General features: G+C 41.4%; 1 protein-coding gene across 1 annotated transcript in view; it reads left to right on the top strand.

Moving 5' to 3' along the window:
• Positions 1-1,032: 1,032 nt before the first annotated feature.
• Positions 1,033-25,388, top strand: part of DPP10 (dipeptidyl peptidase like 10) — a 589,554-nt gene continuing 565,198 nt past the window's right edge. Inside the window, exon 1 of the mRNA XM_082198124.1 lies at positions 1,033-1,130. The gene's annotated coding sequence lies outside the window, so the exon portion shown is untranslated. The remainder of the gene's footprint in view (positions 1,131-25,388) is intronic.

The following is a 25,388-nucleotide window of genomic DNA, read 5'->3' as shown; positions in this document are numbered from 1 at the left end:
GTTCAGAAGTAATTATTCTGGAATACCTGCAATGTAATCAATACCTAGTGGTCTGAAAATAGGAGTGATGACAGTGATTTGGTTTTGCTGCATTTGACAGGACTGCAGTCTATTCTCATACCTTTTAAAAAACATCATTTCTGAGATAGCAGTAGTGGTAATAGTCATATGGGCAGAATAACAAGTGGCGGAAGGTTAACGAATCTCTGTGAACCAATAAAGTATTCTGATGAGCTGATAAATCGAATGAATAACAGAATTCTCTGGAAGCTAGCCCCTAACTTGGAAATTACTTGTCATGGCAACAGGCAGGTATCACTGCTGAGATTACAACCTTGGAGCAAAGAGATTGATCTAATTTGCACAATGAATGAGTCTTACTTATAGGAAATCTATAGGCAGTTGGCAGTGGTGAATGGTTAAGAAATATAACTAGTTCAGACCTGGCAAATCTTTTTCAATTCTAAATTAAGAAGTAAGGACATTGTTTCCAGAAAATGCAGTGTGTGGCAATGTAAAGGTCAAAATATATTTTGCTTCTCTTTGGGGAGGCTTTTATATAATTACCTGTCCCCTTCATTAAACTGCACGTGAGGCCATTCAAGAGTTATCTGTCCTGATTTTTAGAGAGGACGTGACCTTCCTTATGGTGGAGCAAGGTACCATGGGAAGGAGCACAATTACCTATTCTAGTCATGTTCAAATGAAGACCATTAAAAGAACGTTTTATTCCTTTTAATTCTTATTTCTGTGAGCATGAAACAGGGCTTAAAGCAAGGAAAGGACCATCTGAAAAACTAGAAAAAATGATTAAATATAGAAATAGATTGTGCTTGTTTGTTTATGCTTGATATTTTTACTCCACTTTTCAGACTATCATCGTCTCCCAAAGCAGATCATGCAAGAAAAGGAAATTAGACAGGCCCTGCCATGAGACTTGATACTGAAAAAAGACACACAAGAAAAGGGAAGATAGCAAGGGGAACACATATTCTGATCAAGGGTCCACAAATTGTTTCTTTACAAAGCTCTTTGCTGACCATTCTCCACCTCTGGCAATCATCCTTTTGTCCATTTGCAAATGTATTCAGAACTTCCAGTGCAGTAAAGGAGAGGAATCTTCCTTCCAGGTAAGGCTACCTAATTCAGCTTCTATTGACTTTTTCCATAGTACACCATTTAAGTAGACACGTAGCTTTGCTAATATAAAAACCCCCATCACATTTCTTTCCACTGTTTTCTCTATTATTATACCTAATATATTAAATTATTTTGGAGCTCTTCATAATTCCTTTTGGATTTTGTCACCCTGAGCAACTTGGTGTCATCAGCAAACTTGGCTCCCTCACTACTCAGCCTAAATCCTACCATCATCATTCCTCAGCTTTTGCCATATGCTGAAGACACACCTTTTTATCTTGTCCATTGTCAGCTGAGGTAGTTTGTTTTATGGGACCCATCTCTTTTATTGAACTTGGACTGTTCTGTTCCATCTGGAATGGTTTTACTTGTTTCATAATTGTAATAGTTTTATCTTGTTTGTTTTTTTAAAAAAGATTCCGTATTATAGTGTTGTAAACCACCCTGGATTGTTGCAGTGAAGGGTGGGTGAGAAATCTTATAAATAAAAATAAATAAGATTAGAATAGCACATTCCAAAGCTGAGGTGCTATAAAGGTTGAGTTTGTCCTGCTGGCGATATTTATATAACATATTTTATTCATACATATACAAACACACATCACAAAGAATTGCAGCTGCAGGACTTTTATTAAACAGCAGCAAAACAGGAGTTAACAGAGATTGATGACCTTTCTGAAAACAAAGCAAACACAAAATGTAATGAATATTCTTTGGAAAATGTTGCAATCTCTCACATGAAGTAGCATGAATTGAGCAGGTCCAGAACTGTTTCCGAATAGAATAATTTACTATAGAAATATGCTAAACAAGATCAGTCCTAAAGTAAGAGATCCATAATTCTGTTTGGGCCTCTTCATTCACTATACAGATAGAAACAAAAAATGTACTATTTATTTAATTAAAGCATTATCATCCTCCATCTTGTTGAAAAGATTCCCATAATAGTAGGACTGATGGACCTGTCCATTCCATTTGCCCAGTGTTCCTTCCTGCACCTAATATTGACCAATTCCCTCCCGCTCCTGGGACTGTAGGCTTATATGATATAGTTTACATTGTTCAATAGAACACCATGTTACCCTTGGGAGAGACTTTTTGGAGGCTAGAGGGGCTGCAGGGCAGGATGGGTTGCCCGAGTTGTTTTCCACTTGCATAACCATTGGATACAAGCTAGGTGACTTTCAAGATGGCTGCAGAGAACTTCTAGCAGACTTACCACCTTATGCTGTAATTGTATACTATTTATTGTACATCTGCTGTGGGGAACAATTTTTGGCTCACTGACCAAGCCTGTGTAGACATCACTGAGACAGACATGAAAATATTGCTGGGAATGTGGGCTTGGGAGAGCACATCTTTGTTTGAGACTCTGTCCTGCCATTCCCAAAATCTCCCTGATACAGTGCATATGGAAGGTATTGAGGTGTCACTGCTGATGAGTGTAAGTTGCCCACAAGTCACTTCCATAAAGCAATGTGCTCAACACACAAGCCTGGCAGACCTTCATCTTGATATTGGTCACTAGCATCACATTTCTCCCATAGCATTTTGGAGAGGCAAGCCATTGCCATAGCTGCCTTGCCAATATGCATGTGAAGCTCAGTGTCGATGGAGAGATTGCTGGTTATTGTGGAGTCCAGGTAGACAGCACCATTTACCACCTCAATGCTGGTGCATGGGGTGCTGGCAACATCCTGACTCAGGATGTTGATCTTCATCAGGATGGTGGTAAGACCGAATTCCCTGCAGGTTTGGGCAAAATGGTTGATGAGTCTTGGAGTGCACTGTCAGGGCAGCATCATTTTCAAACAACATCTCTTGGATAAAAACCCATTGCACTTTGTTCTTGGTGTGGAGATGTCCCAGGTTGATCAGACCCCTGTTTCTCCTTGAATGGAGGTACATACCATCTTTGGTCAAACTGAAACCATAGGAGAGCAACAGAGAGAAGAATATGCTGCAAGAGAGTTGCTGCAAGAATGCAGCCCTGCTTCACACTGCTGTTTATTGGGAAGATGTCCGAGGATGAACCATCGTACTGGATGGTGCCATGCCTGTTCTCATGAAAAATTTACATATTTGGCTCTTTCAAGACCAGATGTCATTAGGGGTTTTGTGCATCAATCTCCATTCCGCTTTCATTTATGACATTGCTTTTTGTGCTTGTAACATCAACAGAACGGCTTTGTTTTCTGCAGTGTCATTGCATTTCCAAAGGGACAGAACCAATTCTCTGAGGGATTCTTATGTAGAAAGAAGACACATACATTCATTTTTCTTCATGAAGTACTGATTTGCAGAGCGGGAGATAGAGAGATGGCATACAATATGCAGCTGTGTCTGAAATGAACATAGCTTTCTTGGCTTGTGATTGATAATGGAGTAACACTGTAATCTAATTGGAGCAGAGAATGACTTTGGTGAAAGAGCACTATTGGTTCTGTAAGATCTAAAACCTGGCAGCTGAAATTGTTGGGGGTGCTATATGTTACTCAGCTGGATTCATTGGAAGAAAGTCGAACAACATCACTACAGAGTTCCTTGAAGTTTTACAAATACCCCCAACAAACACTAGGCTAAAAGATATTCATGAGATACCAATTCAGAAACTTGTCAGTCCATAAGATCTCAACCTAAGAGATTCTCCTGTTGCGCAATCTACCACCTCTCTCTGATGATTAGCTCTGAAAACAGAGATTGCTCCTCACACCTCTGCTCCAGTATGCCTCAAAAGGATGGGTAAATTGAAACTTACTTTCAAGTGAAAGCAAAGGAATTAGATGCAGTAGATATATCAAGCACTCTGCAAGGCAAACTAAAAACTGTATATGTTGTATACTATTCTGAAGAGAGCTGAACACAGAATGATAAAAGGCACAGGCAAGGGTTGGTAGACAGGCTATTAAAGTTTTGGGATATGTAGCAATGAGGGCTTAAAACAGGGGTGGGGACTCTTTTCCTGCCTGTGGTTCACATTCCCTCCTAGGCAGCCTTCAAAGACTCACATGCAATTGATGGACAGAGGCAAAAGTGGGTGGAGCAATGAATTCATTTTTTACCTTTGCACAGTGGGCTACTTTCTACACACACACCCGTAGAAAGTCCTTAATCCTGTTTTATTTTTTTTAAAGTCTGCATACTTTGTTGGGTGCACACTCAGAATTCCTCCAAAGTATGGCAACTTCAAAAATCAATCAGAGTTTGATCATTGGTGATAAATTTGCCTAACAAACATCCTGTCCCTTCTGTCTCCCTATACCTGCAACTATAGGGGATGCAATCAAATTATTTGCAGGTGCCAAAGTATGGCTGAGTTTAGTTTGGTGGGTTACAAATTGTGCAGCCTTCGTTTAAGATAAGGCCAAAAGTATACTGGGTGGCATTTAACTAATGTTTACTCAGTGGAGACCCATTGAAATCAATGGACCTAACGTAATCATGTTCATTAATTTCAGCGAGTTTACTCTGAGTAAAACTTAGTTGAATACCATTCACTCAGCTTGTAAAAACTGACAATATACATATATATTGTGGCAGGTGGAAAGCATTTGATGCCTAAACTTAAAGTTTAATTCTCCCTATTCTGAAGAATGAGTATGTTACAGTAGGGTCATGATATAGGAAGTATATATAGGAAAGTGTGCATAACTTTTTCATTCTACGGAAATGTATGTGAAAGTTGTCATAAGGTGGTCCAGTTGTCCAGATGGTACATGATTCCAGAAAGACTACATCAGATAAGCAGAAATTATAAATGCTGGAAATGTGAGCCAAGTCTTGGAAGCGACTTCAATAGCTGGCAGTTGTGCACAAGGCAAAACAGTATTGATTTCCGATTGAGAATATAAGAGAGAAACAAAAGCACCACTAGATTTAGAACATGCTTTATTTTTACTGACAAATATATATACATACAGCAACAAGAATAAATATATAGCCATAAGAACAGGTTAACAAAATTCAAGGCCAACAATAATCAGTAATAGCCCAAGCTTAAGAGGTTTAAAAGTAAAAGAAAGAAAGCAGAAATGTAATAGATTTGCACAGAATTGGAGTTTTATTTATTGACTAGTGGAACAAAAAGAAGAAGAAGAAGAAGAAGAGTTTGGATTTGATATCCCGCCTTTCACTCCTCTTCAGGAGTCTCAAAGCGGCTAACATTCTCCTTTCCCTTCCTCCCCCACAACAAACACTCTGTGAGGTGAGTGGGGCTGAGAGACTTCAAAGAAGTGTGACTGGCCCAAGGTCACCCAGCAGCTGCATGTGGAGGAGCAGAGACGCGAACCCGGTTCCCCAGATTACAAGACTACCGCTCTTAACCACTACACCACACAAGGTGAAGGACACCTTCATCACGTGATCAGTTTCGAATCTTCCATTCCTGGGTAAGGTGATTGAGAGAGCGGTTGCTGAACAGCTTGGTAGGTTTCTGGATGAAACATCGGCTCTGGATCCATTCCAGTCCGGCTTCCGCGCTGGTCATGGGACCGAGACGGCTCTGGTCGCCCTAACAGATGATCTTCGTAGACAGCTGGATCGAGGCGGGTCGGGGCTGCTGATTCTTCTAGATCTGTCAGCAGCTTTCGACATGGTCGATCACGAACTTCTGGACCACCGCCTCGCCGACGTGGGGATCCAGGGCACAGTCCTTCAATGGCTGCGCTCGTTTCTCTCTGGTCGGGGACAGAGGGTGGCGCTTGGGGGAGAACTGTCATCCCGCCACTCCTTGGTATGTGGAGTGCCTCAGGGTGCGATTCTCTCCCCGATGCTTTTTAACATCTTTATGCGCCCCCTCGCCCAGCTTGTCCGGAGTTTTGGGCTGGGTTGCCATCAGTATGCTGATGACACCCAACTCTATCTGTTGATGGATGGCCATCCTGACTCGGCCCCAGACACACTGATCAGATGCTTGGAAGCTGTGGCTGGATGGTTACGTGGGAGCCGGTTGAAGTTAAATCCTTCGAAGACAGAGGTCCTCTGGCTGGGACGGGACGATATGGGATTGAGGGGGCAACTCCCATCTCTTGCGGGGGTGCAATTAGTGCCAGCACCGTCCGTCAAGAGTTTGGGTGTAATCTTCGATACCTCCCTCTCTATGGAGGCGCAGATTACAGCTATAACAAAGGCGGCATTTTTTCATCTCCGCCAAGCTAAGCAGTTGGCCCCTTACCTCTCTCGCCCTGACCTAGCCACTGTGATCCATGCGACGGTCACCTCCAGACTGGATTATTGTAACTCGCTCTACGTGGGGCTGCCCTTGAGACTGACCCAGAAACTCCAGCGGGTGCAGAATGCCGCAGCGAGACTCCTTACGGGGTCCTCGCTGCGAGATCACATTCATCCGGTGCTATACCAGCTGCACTGGCTCCCGGTGGAGTACAGGATCAGGTTTAAGGTGCTGGTTTTAACCTTCAAAGCCCTATACGGCCTAGGACCCTCGTATCTACGGGACCGCCTCTCCTGGTATGCCCCACAGAGGAACTTACGGTCCTCAAATAAAAACATATTGAAGGTCCCAGGCCTCAGAGAGGTTAGGCTGGCCTCAACTAGAGCCAGGGCTTTTTCGGCTGCGGCTCCAACCTGGTGGAACGCTCTGTCACAAGAGACAAGGGCCCTGCAGGACTTGACATCTTTCCGCAGGGCCTGCAAGACAGAGCTGTTCCACCAGGCCTTTGGTTAGGGCACAGCCTGACTCCCTCCTTTGGCAATCCTTACAATACTTTAGTTTATGGTTGCCATCAATTCTGATTTTAATTAATTCTTATGATGTTTTTATAATGTTGCACTATTTTAGTGTTGTTAGCTGCCCTGAGCCCGGCTTCGGCTGGGGAGGGCGGGATATAAATAAATTTTATTATTATTATTATTATTATTATTATTATTATTATTATTATTATTATTATTATTATTATCATAGGTACTTACTTGATATATTATGTTTGGTTTTGCTGAGACTATAATATTCAATGTAATAGCACAGCTGTAAAGTATATTCCCTATTCAGGGAAGCTTTTAATGTATGATATTTTAGTGTTTTTTGGTTTCTGTGGAAGCCGCCCAGAGTGGCTGGGGAAACCCAGCCAGATGGGCGGGGTACAAATAATAAATTATTATTATTATTATTATTATATGTGTACAATTATTTATATATTGTTTATATTTAGTAAGGTTGAAATAATAACATTAGCAGCTTAATTCCAAAATCTAAGTTTGGGTAACTGTTGCATTTTTAAAATGTAGAGATCAGCCAATGCTTCTTTTCCCTATACTTCTAGAGGGTAACCTGACACCTGCTTAAAACCAGCAGAGACTAATCCAATTAAGTGTGCAATCTGCTCCTCATTCTGTTTTGAGACTACCTCCTCAAGTGATTTTTTTAATATCCCCCCACTTTTAGCCATACCCTCTTACTCCTAACCCTTAGCATTCAACCTGATTAAGAGGTGTGATGAACATAAAATCTTGCTCTGTATTTTGTGACATTTTGGTTTACCCTAATTAAAGTATTGCCCAAGTGTAAATTGCTCAAGGTGATTTTCTCTGTTGACAATAAACAGTGTCTTTTTTCTTTTAAAAATTATTATTAGAGCAAGATCCCCTTCCACTTAGGGCAGCTTAGGGCATATAAAATCATATTTTCATTAAACTGTAAGAAACAATTACAAAAGAGGCAGGGTTGGCAGTTTTAGCTTAAAGCAGGTTAAACACATGTAAAATAAAATACCACAACTTAAACAGTACTTTTGTTAAAAAATCTTATTGTGCGGCAAGCATAAATCTGAGTTTGTGCTGTCAGCATACATGTCTATTGCACAACTAATCCATCTTAAAAATTTGTGATGAGTGCACAAATTTTATTATTCTCCTTTTAATGCCCTAGTTCAGCTCATTAATTTTATATCTTTGATGACTGGCTAATGCTTACATTTGTCCTTCTAAATATGTAAATATATGACATTAAGTATGGAAAGTGGTGGGCATTTACATTTAAGGTATGAATAATGGTAGCATGTAATTTCTTTTGATGACCAATGGTTTCTAACAAATAAATTTGACTGACTGACTGGTTGACATAACTGATTAGTCATTTATTAATTGATTCAAAGTCAAGAAAGCAGTCCTAGTGACCTTAGGAAAAAAATTCTTTCCTTTTTTTGTGTGAGTCCTCTACTTGTAATGTAAATATTTATAGGTATCCCTAAGAGGTTGGCTAGGTTGAGAGATGGTGACTGGTCTCAACTTAGTGACCTGACTGTATATTCATACTCTGATATCCCAGGTCCTACTCCAGCACTCTGACCACTGCACCACACAACCTCTCCTGCGTGCTTGTTCTTCCAGTTAAAGGCTCATTTTGTCCTTTGATATGTCACCATTCTCAGTCATTCAAAATGAGCCTGAATTGATTCAGCATGTGAAATGTGAGGCTATGTATGATGTGTGGTGCCTTAATTTTAATGCATATGCACTGGGCTCATGGTGGTTAAGTATAGTATCCTGTGAGCAAGGAGAAGTGTGTGTGTTTTAAAGCATGACATTCAATGGTGTTTATCCATCAGTGAAATATACATAGTTGATGGAACAGGTTACCCCTTTTTCCTGCAGCCTCTGTGCACCTTCCAAACCTGCTCCAAAATTGGGGTGGGGGGAGGGCAGCACAGTAGGCTATAGATTTCATGTGGCTGAAACCATAAGCATGGCAACTCCAGTGCCCAACTGAGCATATTGACAATTTTTAAGGCCTAAAGCCCCTCTAAAAGTCAAAATAGGAGGAACATTAGGAGAGTGCTTTACTAGGGGATAAATCACAGGAATGAATGATTTCCTTCTCTCTTGCTAAAATGTAAGAAATTAATCTGGGAAAGCTGAATTGGGAAAAGGTTCTGGGAGCTCTTTCAGCTGCATCAAAGGAAAGTAGTATCTTGCTATGACAGGAGGGGATGATTTTCCTTTTTTTAAAAAAAATAATAGCGGTGGGGAATGCTTACTTTTTGAACATGCCAAGTAAGCATTAATTGGTCTGTGAATAATCGGCTTTTTAAGGGGTAGACTCCTCAGCACATCGTGGGTCATTCAAGCGTGCAAAAGATGTGAGGCAGTTTAATATTATTAATTGCTAGCTAGCTGATTAGATTTACACAGAATTGTCAGTCCTTACAGGCCCAAATAATCATTCCTCGCAAAATAAAATTTACAATGCTATTAAATTTATCCCTAGCAGGTTTTCCAAAGTGAAATCTCCCAACAGCAATAAACTTTTATTGCATGTTTAATTTATTTCTCCCTGAAGTCAGGAAATGTCTCAAAGACGTATGTTGGTGCTCATTGGTATTATTCCTTAAATATACATAAACATATTTAATCTATTTCTTTCATTTTGCTGCATCTCTTGAGATTAAGGCAGCTTCCAGATGTTGCTCCTAGGAGTGATGTAAGTGGGGGAAATTGCTCTGGTATTAAAAAATGCCTAATGATCTGCTTCTTCTTGAAGAACTTTGGAGCTACCTTGGCTGCTTATATGTGATGATATTTCCTTTTACTCCAACCTCTTTGTGTGAATGTGTAATTGCAAACTGTGGTGAGAGTGCTCATCATTTAAAAATTGCAGACTGGGAGTGCCTCTAAATTTCTTATTAATAGAGGGAGATATCAAATATTGGTCATACTCAGAACATGCCCATTTAAATCAATAGGCTTTAAGTTGCTTAAGTCCATTAAATTCAGTGGGTCTACTCTGAGTATGTCTTATCATCCATAGTAAGTGTTGGACTCTACTTGGGTTTTAAATTATTATTATTATTATTATTATTATTATTATTATTATTATTTGAATTTATATACAGCCCTATACCTGGAGGTCTTAGGGCAGTTCACAGAATAAAATTGTGTCACCCAAGTTAGCAAAAGCTAGAATGCAGAACAAATATTGCTGAACTGAATTCTCATCCAGCTACAGTGATATACACCATGCTTTAAGTAAATGTCCTGCATGTTTACTCAAGACCAAGAAGGCTTTGTTTTTGGCAAATTTGTATCAACAACAATTAAGAATTCTTGCAGAATCTGATTTCTCACAATGTTTTTAAAGCTCTGCTCCAATTTGCCTCCTGTAATTTCACCAAATTCCATAATATTAGGTGCAGCATAGAGCAAAATAAGCATTCATGTGATAAATACATTCATGAGATTGCACCTGAGAGTAGAACTGCATGCACAAATACATCTGGTGCTTTAAATTTAAGTGAACAGTGACAACTTGTATGTCCGTGAGTTCTAGTGTTGTGAGAGATGGAGAAAAGCAATGAAGCTGAATTTTGAAAGATTCAGGACAGAGACAATAAAGCATTTCTTAATGCAGCACATAGTTAAACTATGGAACTCAGTCCCACAGGAGGCAGTGATGGCCACCAACTTGGGTGGCTTTAAAAGAGGAGTAGACAGATTCATGGAGAAGGCTGCTGATGGCTGTGCTCTGCCTCCACAGCTGGAGGCAGTCATGCTGTTGAAAACCACAGAGGAGAAAGTGTTGTGATCGGATCCTGCTTGTGAGTTTCCCACAGGCTCCTCATTGGACTAGATGGGACACGGGCCTGATCCAGCAGGAGTCTTCCTATGTTCATCTCACTTAGCTGCCTTATACTGAGTCCATTGGTCCATTGGTCCATTCTAGCTCACTATAGCCTGCACTGACTGGCATTGTCTCTTCAGGGTTTCCGGCAAGGACTTTCCTAGTCCTACTTGAAGATGCTGGGGATTGAACCTGGGACCTTCTGCATGCAAGGCAGATGTTCTGCCACTGAGCCACTTGAACTTAAATGCATGTCTCTTGTCTCGCTTATATTAAATTGCATATCTCCTTGTTGGGCAGAGGGCTAGAATTGCAGAGCTGGAGGGGACCCCTGGGGTCATCGGATCCACTAGTAATTTTATGCCCACATCATTCTGCTTGCGATCCTGTAAATGTCTCAAGATTAGTGCAGGCTAGATAATAATAAGCTAGATATCTACCAAGATGTGATTTGGGAGGCATTCCCACTTCGCCATGAAGTGTGTCATCTTTTAAAATGGACTCTATTACTAATCTAATCGCTAAACTGAATGCTAAATTGAAACATAAAAATCAGCGGAGGTTCCCCCCCCCTTTGAGTGAGGGAATTAATTAGAAAATTATCAGTCAGAATGAACTGAAGTACAAATTGCTGAATTATGTTTGTTATCTCAGTCTTAAGACTGTTTTAACAGAAAAGATAAAATTAAATGAAGGCAGCAACCCAGTGAAAATCATGTTAGGAAAAGGACGCATGCTAATAGATTTCTTTATACCACAACACAGCTTTTAAAGAACTATTGAAGAAGGCAGAATTATCATCTGAGTAAAGAGCAGCTTTGAAGAGATGCTATCTATGTGGGCTTGCCAACAGACCAGAAGACAAAACCCTGGATTGGTCCAATGTCTTGTTTGGTTTGGTGGGCACATGCCAGAAAAGTGAGAAGGTTGGTCTTGCATCTCACGGCTTTACAACTAGTGTTTCCCCCCCTTGTGGTATGCACTGGTATGCAGAACCAATAACTCCCCTCCCCCCAAGACACTCAGCCTCATGGGGAGCCATGGCATGAACAGAGCCCTGCTTGGGCCCAACCACTGCTGCTGCCTCCCAGGGCTGGTAGAATGTATGAGTGCCACCCCCTGAGCAAGAGTGGGCAGCACAGCATCTGATGTGCTTCCCCTATCAGGCTCTGCTTCCTGCTGCTGGCCGTGTGCACCCTGGTTGCCTCGCTGGTGGTGCTCGTGATAGAGTACCGGCACCTTTTTTCTAGGAAAAGACCACCACCATTTACAGCTATGGGCAGCTTTCATGCTGGGAGTTGATTACAAACTTGGGGTTGGGGGGAGTGGTAGACCAGATCCAGCACAGATTCAATTCCTGGAATAGCCATGCTAGCTTCCTGGTGAGGTAATGGCCCTCTGAGTAGGAGCCAGTAAGGTAACAAAGAAGTGGCTCTGTGCAGGATGACAAATGGGTGGGTCACCCTTCCTCAACTCGCTGGTTGTTAGAAAGACAAAGGCTAGAGAGTTTGAGTTACGTGAGCTCGAAGGTAGAAGCAAGGCTGCAGGCTGGGCAGCTGGTAGACAAAGCAATATACCTGATTTCTGAGGGATTCCAAGGCCATGGCTGTTGGGGAAGCAAGACCCTCTCGCAATGCCAGGGACTTGGAGCCATGATCTAGGAACCTCAGGAGCTTCGTTAGGCTTGATATTAGCCTAGTGAACAACCATTGGATTGCAGCATCCCACCTCAGATATGGAAAGGAGAAGAGTGCAGCATTGACCTGTAACTGGCAGGCATTGTGAGTCTCTTGTGGCTGGACTCCTTGATAGTATGAGTATCCATCTCAATAAAGCAGATCCTTCTAGCAGTAAGCTGCTTTTCAGAGCCTGGGCCAACAACGGATCTCAGGGATGTTAGGCTTGAATTCATGTGTGGTTAATCCTGGGTGTAACCAGTAAAAGGACAATGATGGACTAGAGGGACCAGTGGTATAAAGCAGCTTCCCTTAGTGTTCTGGATCATTTAATGGTAAAAAAACACACTAAACTATGTTCCCTAGGTTGCTGACTTGCAGAAGAACAAACAAGACATAGAGCCATAAGCATGATGCTATAATGCAAGCTTGACTGGTGTGTGTGTGTGTGTGTGTGTGTACATTTGCCCCATAGTTTTTTGAGGAAGAGGGGGAAGGTTGTTACTGTTTTTGTTGAAGAGAAGGCACATGGCACAGCATTAAAGAGTTATGTATATTCTGAGCCATTGAACCATTCTTATGTGCCAGAACTCTCAGACAGTTGTACATCCTGAAAATTCCAGGTTACAGGAAGGAGTTGATGATTTTATAACAAATCACATCCACCATGAGTGTGGTGTGTATGGAGAGACAAGTGTTTGCTGAAGGTAATACGTTATAAGCCTCTTTTAATCAAACTGTGTTTCTACCAAAGGCACAGGTAATCTGACAAGCATATTATCTTTGCTGGCAGAAGCAGCAACATAGAAAACAGCTCTCATCAACTGAGAGCAAGGAGAGAAATGAGCAGGAAGCAGAATAAATCTTCCATATCTCTTAATATAAGATTCATTTTTTTTATTTTTTATTTTACTTTAGTTTGCAGTTGGAGCTATTTAGTACCTTGGAATTTCCTTGTCCTATTTGTCAGAGTTGAAGTATGAATGGCCCTGAACTTTTTTCTCCAGATTTGAACAACCGTTTGTGAGATAGAAAGCAGTTGGCAGCTAAGTGGCAATTCCGTCTTTATTGAGTGGCTTGGCTCATAACTGGCTATTCCTTATTGAATTTCCTGTTAACAAACACAACATGAAAGCACAGCCTCTGAGAGTGTAGATGTAAACTCATTCTCCTATAAAGCTGAGAGGACAATTTACAGCATGCAAAAATAATTTCTGGCATTTTAAAATTTTTGTATTCTTTATGCCTATTTTTGGCACAAGGGGGAGGTCAAAAGGAATTATCTAATGATTGTAGAAGTAGAAAAGAAATCACAAGTTATTGTCCCCACTCATTTTATAGAATTCCTCTAGATTACTTGTTTATTCAGCATTTATCCTTATTTGCTTACAGAAATCTTACAGGCTGCTTAGATTGAGTTCATTTTTTTATTGAGCACGTTCAGCTAAGTTCTACTTAGAGTTGACCCATTGAAATTAAGGAATCTTAGTCATGTCCACTGACTTCTGTGGCTCTGCTCTGAGTAGAATTAGCATTGAAATATTGTTCAGTGCACTTCCTTGTCATTTTCCTAAATGAAAAAAAGATCTGGTTTTGTATGGGTGGGTGTGGATTTGTGCAGTAGGGCAAAAAGGCACTTTTTGTTGTTTTTGTTGTTTAGTCATTTAGTCGTGTCCAACTCTTTGTGACCCCATGGACCAGAGCACGCCAGGCACTTCTGTCTTCCACTGCCTCCCACAGTTTGGTCAAACTCATGCTGGTAGCTTCGAGAACACTATCCAACCATCTCGTCCTCTGTTGTCCCCTTCTCCTTGTGCCCTCCATCTTTCCCAACATCAGGGTCTTTTCCAGGGAGTCTTCTCTTCTCATGAGGTGGCCAAAGTATTGGAAGAAGGCACTTTAATACACTCTAATTTGTTGTTTAGTCATTTAGTCGTGTCCAACTCTTTGTGACCCCATGGACCAGAGCACGCCAGGCACTTCTGTCTTCCACTGCCTCCCACAGTTTGGTCAAACTCATGCTGGTAGCTTCGAGAACACTATCCAACCATCTCGTCCTCTGTTGTCCCCTTCTCCTTGTGCCCTCCATCTTTCCCAACATCAGGGTCTTTTCCAGGGAGTCTTCTCTTCTCATGAGGTGGCCAAAGTATTGGAAGAAGGCACTTTAATACACTCTAATTGCAAATGCATTATCCCATTTAGGGACTGCCTCTTTAATGTCCTGGTAAATATGGGAAAGAGCAACGATGGAATTATACACCAATTCTCTTCATAGTCTCCATGCAGTCCTGCATATGGGTTTTGTGCCTGGGCAAAGCAACATTTAGCTCTAGAGCTAAACCACTTGGGCATGGACAGTACTTTCCCATTTAGCTTCTGACTGCAGCTGCAGTATGGCATGGAGCAATGACAGTGTCCCACACTTCTCCTAGGCTTCTCACTTTAGGCAGCTGAAAAGTAGGCAAGAATCTTGTGCACAGGAACATGACTAGGAAGCTGTTTTATATGGAATAAGACTGCTGGTCCATTTCATTCAGTATTGTCTACACTGACTTGCAGTGGCTCTCCAGGGTTTCAGGCAGGGAGGCATTTTCAGCCCTACTTGAAGATGCCAGCCATTGAACCTGGGATCTTCTGCATACAAATCAGATGCTTTGCAACTAAGCTACATATTTCTATTAATTTTCTTTTTATTTAAGAAACATACAATAAAAGCTTTAGTCTGTTTGTAGTGATCATCTTCCTTAAAATACACAATTTACCCCTTTAAGCATCCTTTCAGACAACCATAATATCTAAGGGGGGGTGGGGATTTTGCCACAACATCATGTAGACATGAAAGATCCATGCTGAACAAGCAGAATCTTGTGTGGGCAGAACTGCATTGGTCAGGTTTCATGGAGTGGAGAGCATAACCATTTTGAGGGAGAAAAGCATCAACTGCTAGTGAAAAACGGACTTTTTAAAACAACAAAAATAAAGATGCCATTTATCAAATGGAAACGGTCATGCCATAAATTAAAAAGTATTTTTAAAAAGCTAGCTTTCTTTAAAATAAGTAAATCAGTGCTCTAGATGGGATAGTGTATCACTGGCTAGAGCCCTGGTAAAATAGCATCAACCCTTGAGACTCAACATTTTTTCTTTGGACATCTGCCTAATAAAATCATTGCCTTGTGCTGAGTTATCTAGTGTCTTCCCTCCTCACTGGCACTTCCATCTGTGATCCACAGGACACCCCCACCACCACCATTTGTGCATGTCTTATTATTATTATTTGTTTATTATGTTTTCAAGACTTCTTCCTCGCAGTGATCATTAAATTGCTCTTTAAACTTCCTTGGATTGCCAAATAAGTGTAGCAATTTGATGCTTGAGCCATTTCAAGAGGAAAATTAGGGGCTAATTGGCATGCATGAACTGACACAATTTTTTTTCCTAAATAACTCTCATGCTAAATTATATATATATATTCAGTTAGGGCAGATGCACACGAAGTTCCTTGATCCTGGCTTTTAAGCTTATGTTTAATTCCTTGTTTAGATAATGCTCAAGCATTTCAGTACTGAGGACAGTCCTACAAATGTGGTTCTTGTCTTTATGTTGGCGTTCTATCTTCTACTCACTAGTCTTATGCTAGGGCCAACTGGTCTTGGCTCTGACTTAACAGCTTAACCTACTTGTTCACCCTATTCCAATGGCTCTTGGGACACATTACCTGCTATGACCTTGGCTAGCTATACACAGTCTTGGCTCTGACTGATTCTGATGCAACAAGTTGCCACTTCCACACATATCCTAGATAAGCAGTTTCATCACTCTTTCCTCTTTGATAGCCCAGTTCCCCTTGAGTATCTGAAAGTGTTCATAAGATAGCTATCACAGAGAGACATATGGGACAATGTGGAATCCTACCCATGCTTGGGAGTGAAAATGTGCTTTCTGCCCAGCAGCTAGGACATCTGCCCTTCATTGCAACACACTGGGTGTATTGTACTTATTTGTATGCTGCCTTTCCACAGTGAACTATGCTCACGGTGGTTCACAACACCAGAAAATTTGTATGCTTCACTAACAGTTACAAATTGACAAATCAGTTACAAATTGAAATAATCATAAAAATAGGCACGCGCGTGCGCGCACACACGTATGTAATATTCTTAAATGCAGAATCCAAAATACACAGCCCTAGATTTCACCCTTCATATTGCACCCTATGTGTGTCTGATTTTATGCATATACACCTTATTAAAAAATATGTTCAAAGTGTAGATAGATGGCCAGTTGTACTGGAGATGAGGCAGGCTTGCTTGGAAAGAGAGGAAACATGCTTTTGCTCTACATCTAGGACAGAATTGCGCATGTGGGCAAGAGTTTAGCCAATCTATTTTACAGAGGCTTCGGAATCATACTGCTAACAGATTAACTTGTGTGCAAGTGCCTGAGTATTTAAAAGCAAATTGCAGTTCTTAATCATTTGGAGCTTACAGTAATGCAATGAAGCTTCTTTATTTCTGTGGTAAGATTTAGTGCTCCTTGGGTCTCTATAATTTCCAGACTACCTTGAGATTTCGCAGTTCTGGATAGTCTGGTGCATCAAACATAGTATAATTTTCACAGTCTGGTTTATAAGACATCAGTGGAATAAATCACAAGTGCTGGATGCAGAGATGTCTGGCTGAAATGGAACAAAAAGTCAGAAGACACATCAAGACAGTGTGCAAACTGTGGGGGATGTAATGAGAATCACTCTCCTAGATAGACTATGGAAACATTCAAATGAATTTGACCTTGCACTTCAGACTTGTTTGGAGTAATCCAGAGTGGCAATGGGGTCGTAGCTGTGTGGATGCACTAGCAGAAATGCACTTGAACTACTTCTAGTTGCCCTGTCCCATCCAGGCAGGCCATGCACAGGGTGGGGCAGCCAGGTAAACTCGCCCTGGGTCTTGGAGGGAAAAGCTGGACGGGGAGCCCTGCCAGAGGCTGGCTGCATTTTTGTTTGAATTTATAACTTTATTCTAACAGGACTCCTGCCCTGGACCTCATGCAAGCTCTGCACAAGCCTGCACCCAGGTAAGCTGCAGAGATGCTGGGGTCTCTAGCTCTCTCCCACCACACTACCTGCCTCCGCAAGTAAGCATGAATGCACTTTCCAAATGCCATGAGAAGTAAAGATGGGCAGTGTTAGAGACTGGACCACCCCCTCTTGAGATAGCTATGTGTTTCATTCAAAATGTGGTAAGCCAGTTCTGCTTTAGGTGAATGCAGTCAAAGGCCTGCCCTGACAGCTGGACTGTTGCGAGGTATGTGCTGGTGTGCTAAACTATGCTCCTGTGGTCCAGCCTGATTTGCCAACCATTGCTAATTCTCATCATTAACCCCCACCCCCCAGGACTTGCCAGCTCTGCTTCCCTCCAACTTCCTATTGTATTGTTGTCTTGCTGTTATACTACATTTGTTCAGGAAGCCCACCATTTTTCTCAGCACTGCTGCCCATCTGCTGAATGAATGGGCACAAGCTTCTCCGGTTTGTCAGGACAAAGTGAAGGATGCCTCATAACTGTGTCATCTCTCCTGAGGTAGTGGAGTGGTTATAAATGAGCTAGCCAGTAAAAGGAGAGTCAACCCCATTTACACTTGTTCCCTACCTCATTAGGTGCTACTTTGAGAGCTTGTTTTTGTAACAATAGCTGTCAGGCAACAACAGGATGACTTTGGTTTAAATGTCTGTGTGAAGAACTTACGGGTGGGGGGAAAGTTGTGTTGAGAAGCTGCTCTTGATGTATTGAGACTGCTGAAAAGTTGTGAGGTGAGAAGTACATGAGGATGGCAAATGTGTGGTGTCAAAATTATTGATTAACTATGTGGGGTGTGTATGAATCTCTATCTCTCTCATGCTCTCAGACACGTATGAATGGTAATCCTTGTGCTAGAGCACATAAGGTGAATTACAACTAGGGAATAAGTCACACCTTAGAAGTGGAAGGTATTTAATGAAGTGACTTGTTACATTTATTTATTTTTTCACACCATCCCTATAACACTGTGTTGTTCCTAATGGTCTCAAGGCACTTTAGCTTGGTCAGCCAAGAGTTAAGGGAATTTGCTAAATCCACAGCAGCAACAAAGAAAAGTGTAGAAAAATTATTAGTGGCTATTATGGGATATAATATAGGGTACCTAGCAAAATGCAGCCTGATTTAATTGACAAAAAGTGTCAGTGAATAAAGAATGCAGATCAATAATTAATTTTACCTTCATTTTAATATTTTAGCCCTAGACAGATTTAGTGCAGGCTGAATGTAGTAAAAGCCTGATTTAAATTCTCTTTCTTTGAAGTGTTATGATGGGACTGTAAGAGATGCTTCTCTCCCTCTCCATATCTCCAAATTCCAATCCATATAAAAACCTCAGAAAACAGTCCATCTGGAAAGAGGCAGATATAACCCTGAACACAGACATTTAGTTCTGCATCTGTCATTGCCTGGATGTCTAAATAAAATGGGGAAGCTGCATATAGCTGAACAACCTTGTCAAAAATTAACATGGGGACATGAGCAGATTTTAGATGACTTTTAAATAAGAAGGTGATGTGTGACGGACCTTTTGGCTGCTAAATACAGAACTAGACACCAGGCAGTTTAAACAGAAGGAAATAACTGATGCAGGAGGACAGAATAATGTTTGGTGGTCATTATAACAGGTTCTGAAGCAACCTATTATGTCAGATTTGTGACCTGTATTGGCCAGGCTACCATCTGAGATGATGAGAGTGTTAAGTCTTTGGGGGGCATCTTCAGCCTTGGGGGAGGGCACCAACCTTCTTTAGGCCCAGGGACACACTTAGATTTTTGAGTGACCATCAGCCTCTCTGTTCACTTTCCCCCTTCCTCCCCTGGATCAAGCCCTTTCTTCTCTTCACTTTTCCAAGGAATCTGGGTAGCAGTCAGATCCAGCAGAACAAACCTGTGCCTTGGAAAACACAGAGGTGAAAAAAGGTGGAAATGAGCACCATTCTTACAACTTCCTCTTCTAGCTCTACGTTTTCCCCAGTGAGAATAGGGTAACCACCCTCACCATCTCATGACAAAGGGGACAGTGAGTGGGAGGGCTCAGAGTCTTTCTGGGTGACAGGGAAAGACACTGAGGGTGACATTGCACTCACAGCCACCATGTTAGTGACACCTGCCTTGGGATAGATGTTTTGATGTTATCTGTGGCAACAGAAGAACCCCATCACTCCTCCTTCCTCAGTGTGCACCTCTAAAGGGAAACCCATGCAACTCTTTTGTGATGCATGTGGAAGCTCAGCAAACTTTCACTTTGCATGTTACCCATAAAGTGTGAAAAGTTGACATGGAAGGGATCTCTTGCTATTGTGTGTAACACCTGAAACTGGATTTCAAAACTGTGGACCCTGTGCCTAGAGATAAGAGTGAGCATCTGCACAAACAGCAGACCTGCACCACCAAGCCAACCATAGCATACCAGCCACATATATGGTATGGAGCCAACACTGCCCCCCCCCGGGTTTGCAGGGCAAACAAACAAAAATAACTATAAAGCCTGTAATCTCTATGCATAGTTACCTGGAAGTAAGTGCCATTGAACAGTGAGAAATACTTCTAAGTAAACATGCTGGGAATGCACTGCAATCCATAGATGGACCACATGTTGCATTTTGTAGGCCATATGTTGTACAGGCCTCATCAAAGCAACACTATGCTGACGCTAGAAAGCATCTAGAAAGCATCAACTTCCTGACAGTAAGAGCTGTTCGACAGTGGAATTTGCTGCCAAGGAGTGTGGTGGAGTCTCCTTCTTTGGAGGTCTTTAAGCAGAGGCTTGACAACCATATGTCAGGAGTGCTCTGATGGTGTTTCCTGCTTGGCAGGGGGTTGGACTCGATGGCCCTTGTGGTCTCTTCCAACTCTATGATTCTATGATCTAGAAATGGTGTACCAAACACTCAGGAGTTGTTTTGTCCCTGCACTCTCCTGTTGGACTGATCAGTTCAGCAGAGAACATTGATCAACTGTACTACAGAACGCCAAATTACAGGGTGGGAAATTCAGCTTGCAAAATTTATGTCTTCCTGGATTAGTTTCCCCACCCTGCTCTTTAACGGATACGATGTGATATATATTGTGCCTTACACCTCAGGTTTTGCCTTCTGTTGCATTCTGCAATATTCATCCCAAAGATACTCAGAATGCCATTAAAGATATGCAAGAATCCCAGTAGGGAGTTGAGCTAAAAGTGCCCTGGCTGTAATTGCAGATTGGAAATATTCTCAAGCCTGCTTTGCATAATAGTTCAAACCATCTCTGGGCCTTTGAGTTTTGATGCAAACAGAGCATTAGTTTACACCAAGGCAGAGGCTCATGCTGCAAAAGAGCCTGACAGGTACATTTGGGCTAGGTTGTAATGACTGCACAGAATTGAATTTTAGTGCTTGCATTGTGTTTATGTATATGAGCATGATGATTTAGAGCACCAACATCCTGTATTTGTCTTATTATGAGTGTGAATATGAGCTTTGGCTTTTTATGCAGATGAAAAATAATCACCTGTCTTGTGCACCTTGAATAAATCATCCAACCAGAACTGCTATTGATGTTACATTGTCTTGCGGTTGTTTTGAATGTCAAAGTGAAGTTAGTATGAAAACAATTTTTATTCCACCCATTACCATTTACCTTAATTCCTTATCATAGTAAAAATATTCTCTTCAAGCTCCCTGCTCCCCAATGTCACTTGTGGATTTGTCAACAAAGAGCCATCACTTTACTTCCTGTTACAGTGGTACCTCTGGTTACAAACGCTTTGGGTTACAAACGCTTCAGGTTACAGACTCTGCTAACCCAGAAGTAGTACCTTGGGTTAAGAACTTTACTTCAGGATGAGAACAGAAATCGCGCCGTGGCGGCAGCGGGAGGCTCCATTAGCTAAAGTAGTACCTCAACTTAAGAACAGTTTCAGGTTAAGAACAGACCTCCAGAACGAATTAAGTTCTTAACCAGAGGTACCACTGTATATGCAATAGAAATAGATGAATTTTTGCCATTTTTCATTTCCTTTTTAGTTATTGTGTGGTCATTGTTGGTGGCCTAAATACTCACATGTGATGAGGAAAATCTACTTGCTGAGCAGCTTTCAAAGGTTAAAACTCATGTCCAGAGTCATTGCCATGCAGAATAATTTTCTGACAGGACCCTCATGTGAAAACTATTCCTGAAAATCATGGTCAAGAGAGTACAACAGATATAATAGGTGCTGGATCCAGACTTCATTCTGCTTCTCCCCCTCTTCGGATCCCCTTGTAACCTCTTTCTAGGGATGAAATAATTTGTCAATTTCAGTCTCATTTTTCTAAACTTAAATTCAGTTCTCTACATTTCACCAGCAATTTGTGATTTTTTTTTAGAAAAAATACTCACGAAAATTCTGCAGCATTTTAGTGTGAATTTCTCCTGCTAAATACATTTACGTATACAGCTTTGACTAATGTACAATTATTTGCAAGCAATTCCTCATAATATAATGCATTTTAGTATGCTATCTTCACTAACATATTGATATGCAGTTTCTCCAACACAGTGGTACCTCTGGATATGCACACCCCCGGTTGCGTATCTTCAGGATGTGAACGCGGCAAACCCAGAAGTATTTTTATGGGTTTCGCTGTGTATGCATGCACAGAATCGGTCCCTCCAGTTGTGCAAACCTCGGGATCTGACTGGAGCCCCGGAATGGATCCCGTCCACAACCGGAGGTACCACTGTATATGCATTTTTGTATATATTCTTTCTTTGGAGAACTGCATCGTAAAATTCAGTCATGTGGGAATTTTGAACAATGTGCTAATATGGCTTTAACTGTGAACTGAATTGAATTTCTTCTCAGTCCCTACCTCTCGCACAGTGTCCTGGATGAATGGAGGACCCTTCATGTCCCCAGTATGGGATGTGGAGGTGTCAGCTGCAGAGGGAGGGAGTACTCAGCACGATTTGCTCCTTCCTACTAGTGGGATTTTGCCACTGGATCAAAAGACTCCTGTGGACAAAGGAAGCCTTGAATCTGATCTAGTATCTGTTGTAGTTAAAATGGGCTGAATAGAAAATGTGCATAAAACACCATGTCGTGTGCACAAATGTACAGCATAAGCAGGGAAGTATGGTTTTACATAAATATTCCTAGCTTTCAAACAGTATTGGGGACTTTGCATGCATGTTCATTCATTTTGGTTGCATATGCACACCCTGCAGTTAATATGGGAAATGCTCACAACCATGCAGGCACGTGGCTGTCTGTATCATTTTTAAGAGTTACCACCAGTGCAGGTTGCTAATGTCAGCAGCGGGAACTCCCAGCCAATCAACAGACAGCCTGCATGTTGTGAGCATTTTACACATTCATGCTACTAATGTCACACTGGGGACTCATAGTGAGTCAGCAGCTGCACACTCAAATGATGCCAACTCTGGTGATCCTCTGTGTTGGCATATAATCTCAACTAATAAAGTACTGGGGTTCCTCTCCTCTTCAGTCTCCATTCTGCAATGGTGGCCTCTTCCTAGCCCTTCTTATCCATCACACCACCTTCCAGGCCAACACTGCATTTTAATTCTTTGCATTATTTGGATTACCAGCCCATAACAAGACGTTCAGTATTGATCAATGATCAGCCATTGCAGTTTAATTTGTCTAATGGTCAGCAAGAGCCATCTTGGTATATTGCCGGCTGAATTTGATTATATTTCAGACAGTATTAAATGAAACGCCTTTTGATCAATAAAGCAGGTGAAGAGCTTCAAGTTAGTCAAGCTTTGATTATATAGGCATGTACCACATATCTTACTGGAAGCTTATTTTACTAGGGTCTGGAAGTCTAGGTCAGTCCAGTCAATGCTAAAGATAAGTTGCTATGCAAGGGAACTCTAGCTTGGGAGCTACGGTGAAACTGCCTTAAAAGAGTGCAGATTGAATGTAAACATTTCTTAAAAACACTGTTGAAAGTACCTTCTTGGTTTAGATTTTCAGGCTTGTTGGGTTGCACCTCTAGTCCATATTTGATCACAAAGCAGGTAAGATGGCTCTGCATTAATCATGTGAAGCCACAGCACACGCCAGAATTTCCTGCCTCTCATTGGCCTTGCCTATCATCCCTCAGGACCAAGGATGGGGAACATGTGGCCTTCCATATGTTGGGCAACAAAGCTCCCCTTATCAATGACCATCAGCAATACTGGCTGGGACTGATGTGAGCTGAAGCCCCCAAACATCTGGAGGGCTGCAGATTCCCACACTCCTGCTATGACACTTAAGGGAATTTCCTTCCTGGGCACAGCATTGGATTACAAAAAGGTGGAGCTGGCATACACCAAATTTGTGATTAGATAGAAGAGTCATAATGCAGGTACCCAAGAGGTTCTTCTATGTTTCAAGCAGTGGAGAAATAAACACTACCTAGCATTTATGTAGTGCTTTTAGAGTTTTAAGTGCTTTCCTCATCTAAATCCATCCTTCTGTACATCATTTCCATCAGAAATTGAAGATACTTTTGTTTGAATTGGCTTTTAGCGTATGATATCATTTAGTTGCTGCTGGTCCCCCCCCCCTTTAAGAGTAGAACACCATTTTAGCCTCTGTACTATTGGTTTTCTTCATATTGGTTATTCAGTAAATCAATCAATCAATCAATCAATCAATCAATGTCATTTGTACATTTAGGATTATACTGTACTGTTTTTATCCATATTCTGGAAGCTACTTAGGGTCCAATAGCTGAAAGTCGCATATAAATTAAGTTATTATTATTAAAACACACCAATTGTTTTACATTTCCTTTATGAACAATCCTGTAAGGTAAGCAAAAAATGTGAATGGATGAATGACTTATGTACTTGTTCTTCCTGCTGTCTTGTAAACATGCAAATTTGCTTGGTGACAGTCTTAATTAATAGCACATTCTTGTCTGATAACAATGAATCACCTTAGGTTGGTGGAAAAGTACATCCTTTACATGCAGAAGATACCTGTTTCAATTCCCAGTACATCTTAATAGGGCTGAGAATGTCTCCTAAATGGAGACCCACTGTCTGTCATTGTAGAGAATACTGAGTTATGTCGACAACCAGTAGCTCCCATGCCCTTGTGCTTTAAATTGGTAGCAGACTTAGCAGCAGAGCTAACAGGAATGGATTTCTCACCTACAGTTTGTTATGAGCTGTTTGTCTCTTGCACCATGGTTCCGGCTGCAGATTTGTTATGCTATATTAGTAAATGTGACCTAGTTCACCCATCCTCTTTACCTTGCCTCTCAGTTTCCCTGCATAGTCTCAATGAGTTGCCCAAGAGATGATCTAGTTGAGATGAACATGCAGGGGGTGTTCAGCCGGCATGTCTGCAATGTTAAATACTGCATTTATAGCCTCACTCGGCAGCCAGTATAATTAGGATACTAGCAAAACATATGTTTTTTTTTACAGGAAATACTTTGAGGAGAATTACTGGGTTGTACAGATAAAAAAATGTTGATCTCAAGTGAGGTTTATAACATACATGATGGTGGCAGGGAGGAATCTAGCATGTGTTTTAATGTTATTTTGTGATCTCTGGAAAATCCCCAGAATCCAGGTGATTTGCTTTGTAACTGAAGTGTATATCTAAGGAGAACAGTGGGCTGTGAATATTTTGCTTCCTTTGTTTTGTGGGAGGGAAATACAGCTTTTGTGAACTGCATGAAATGTAAGGTTTTATTTCTACACTTAGTTCACCTTGTTCCTAGGAACAGAAAATACCACAATTTTACGATGGAAACATTCTGCTACAGGATACAAGTCAAACTTTAACACTGGATTCCCCACCCACCCCTTAACTTGCAGATTGTTTTGTTTTAGTAATTGGATCTAGTAGGGTGAACTGAGGAAGGGACAGTTCATGCATGCAAGTTAATCATGTACAAATAAAAGCAAGTTGTGACTTACATGGATGTG

This window comes from Podarcis vaucheri, assembly GCF_965113315.1.
Source record: "Podarcis vaucheri genome assembly, chromosome: 1".
In the NCBI taxonomy this organism is placed as follows: Eukaryota; Metazoa; Chordata; class Lepidosauria; order Squamata; family Lacertidae; genus Podarcis; species Podarcis vaucheri.
This window is presented reverse-complemented; position numbering and strand designations above follow the sequence as displayed.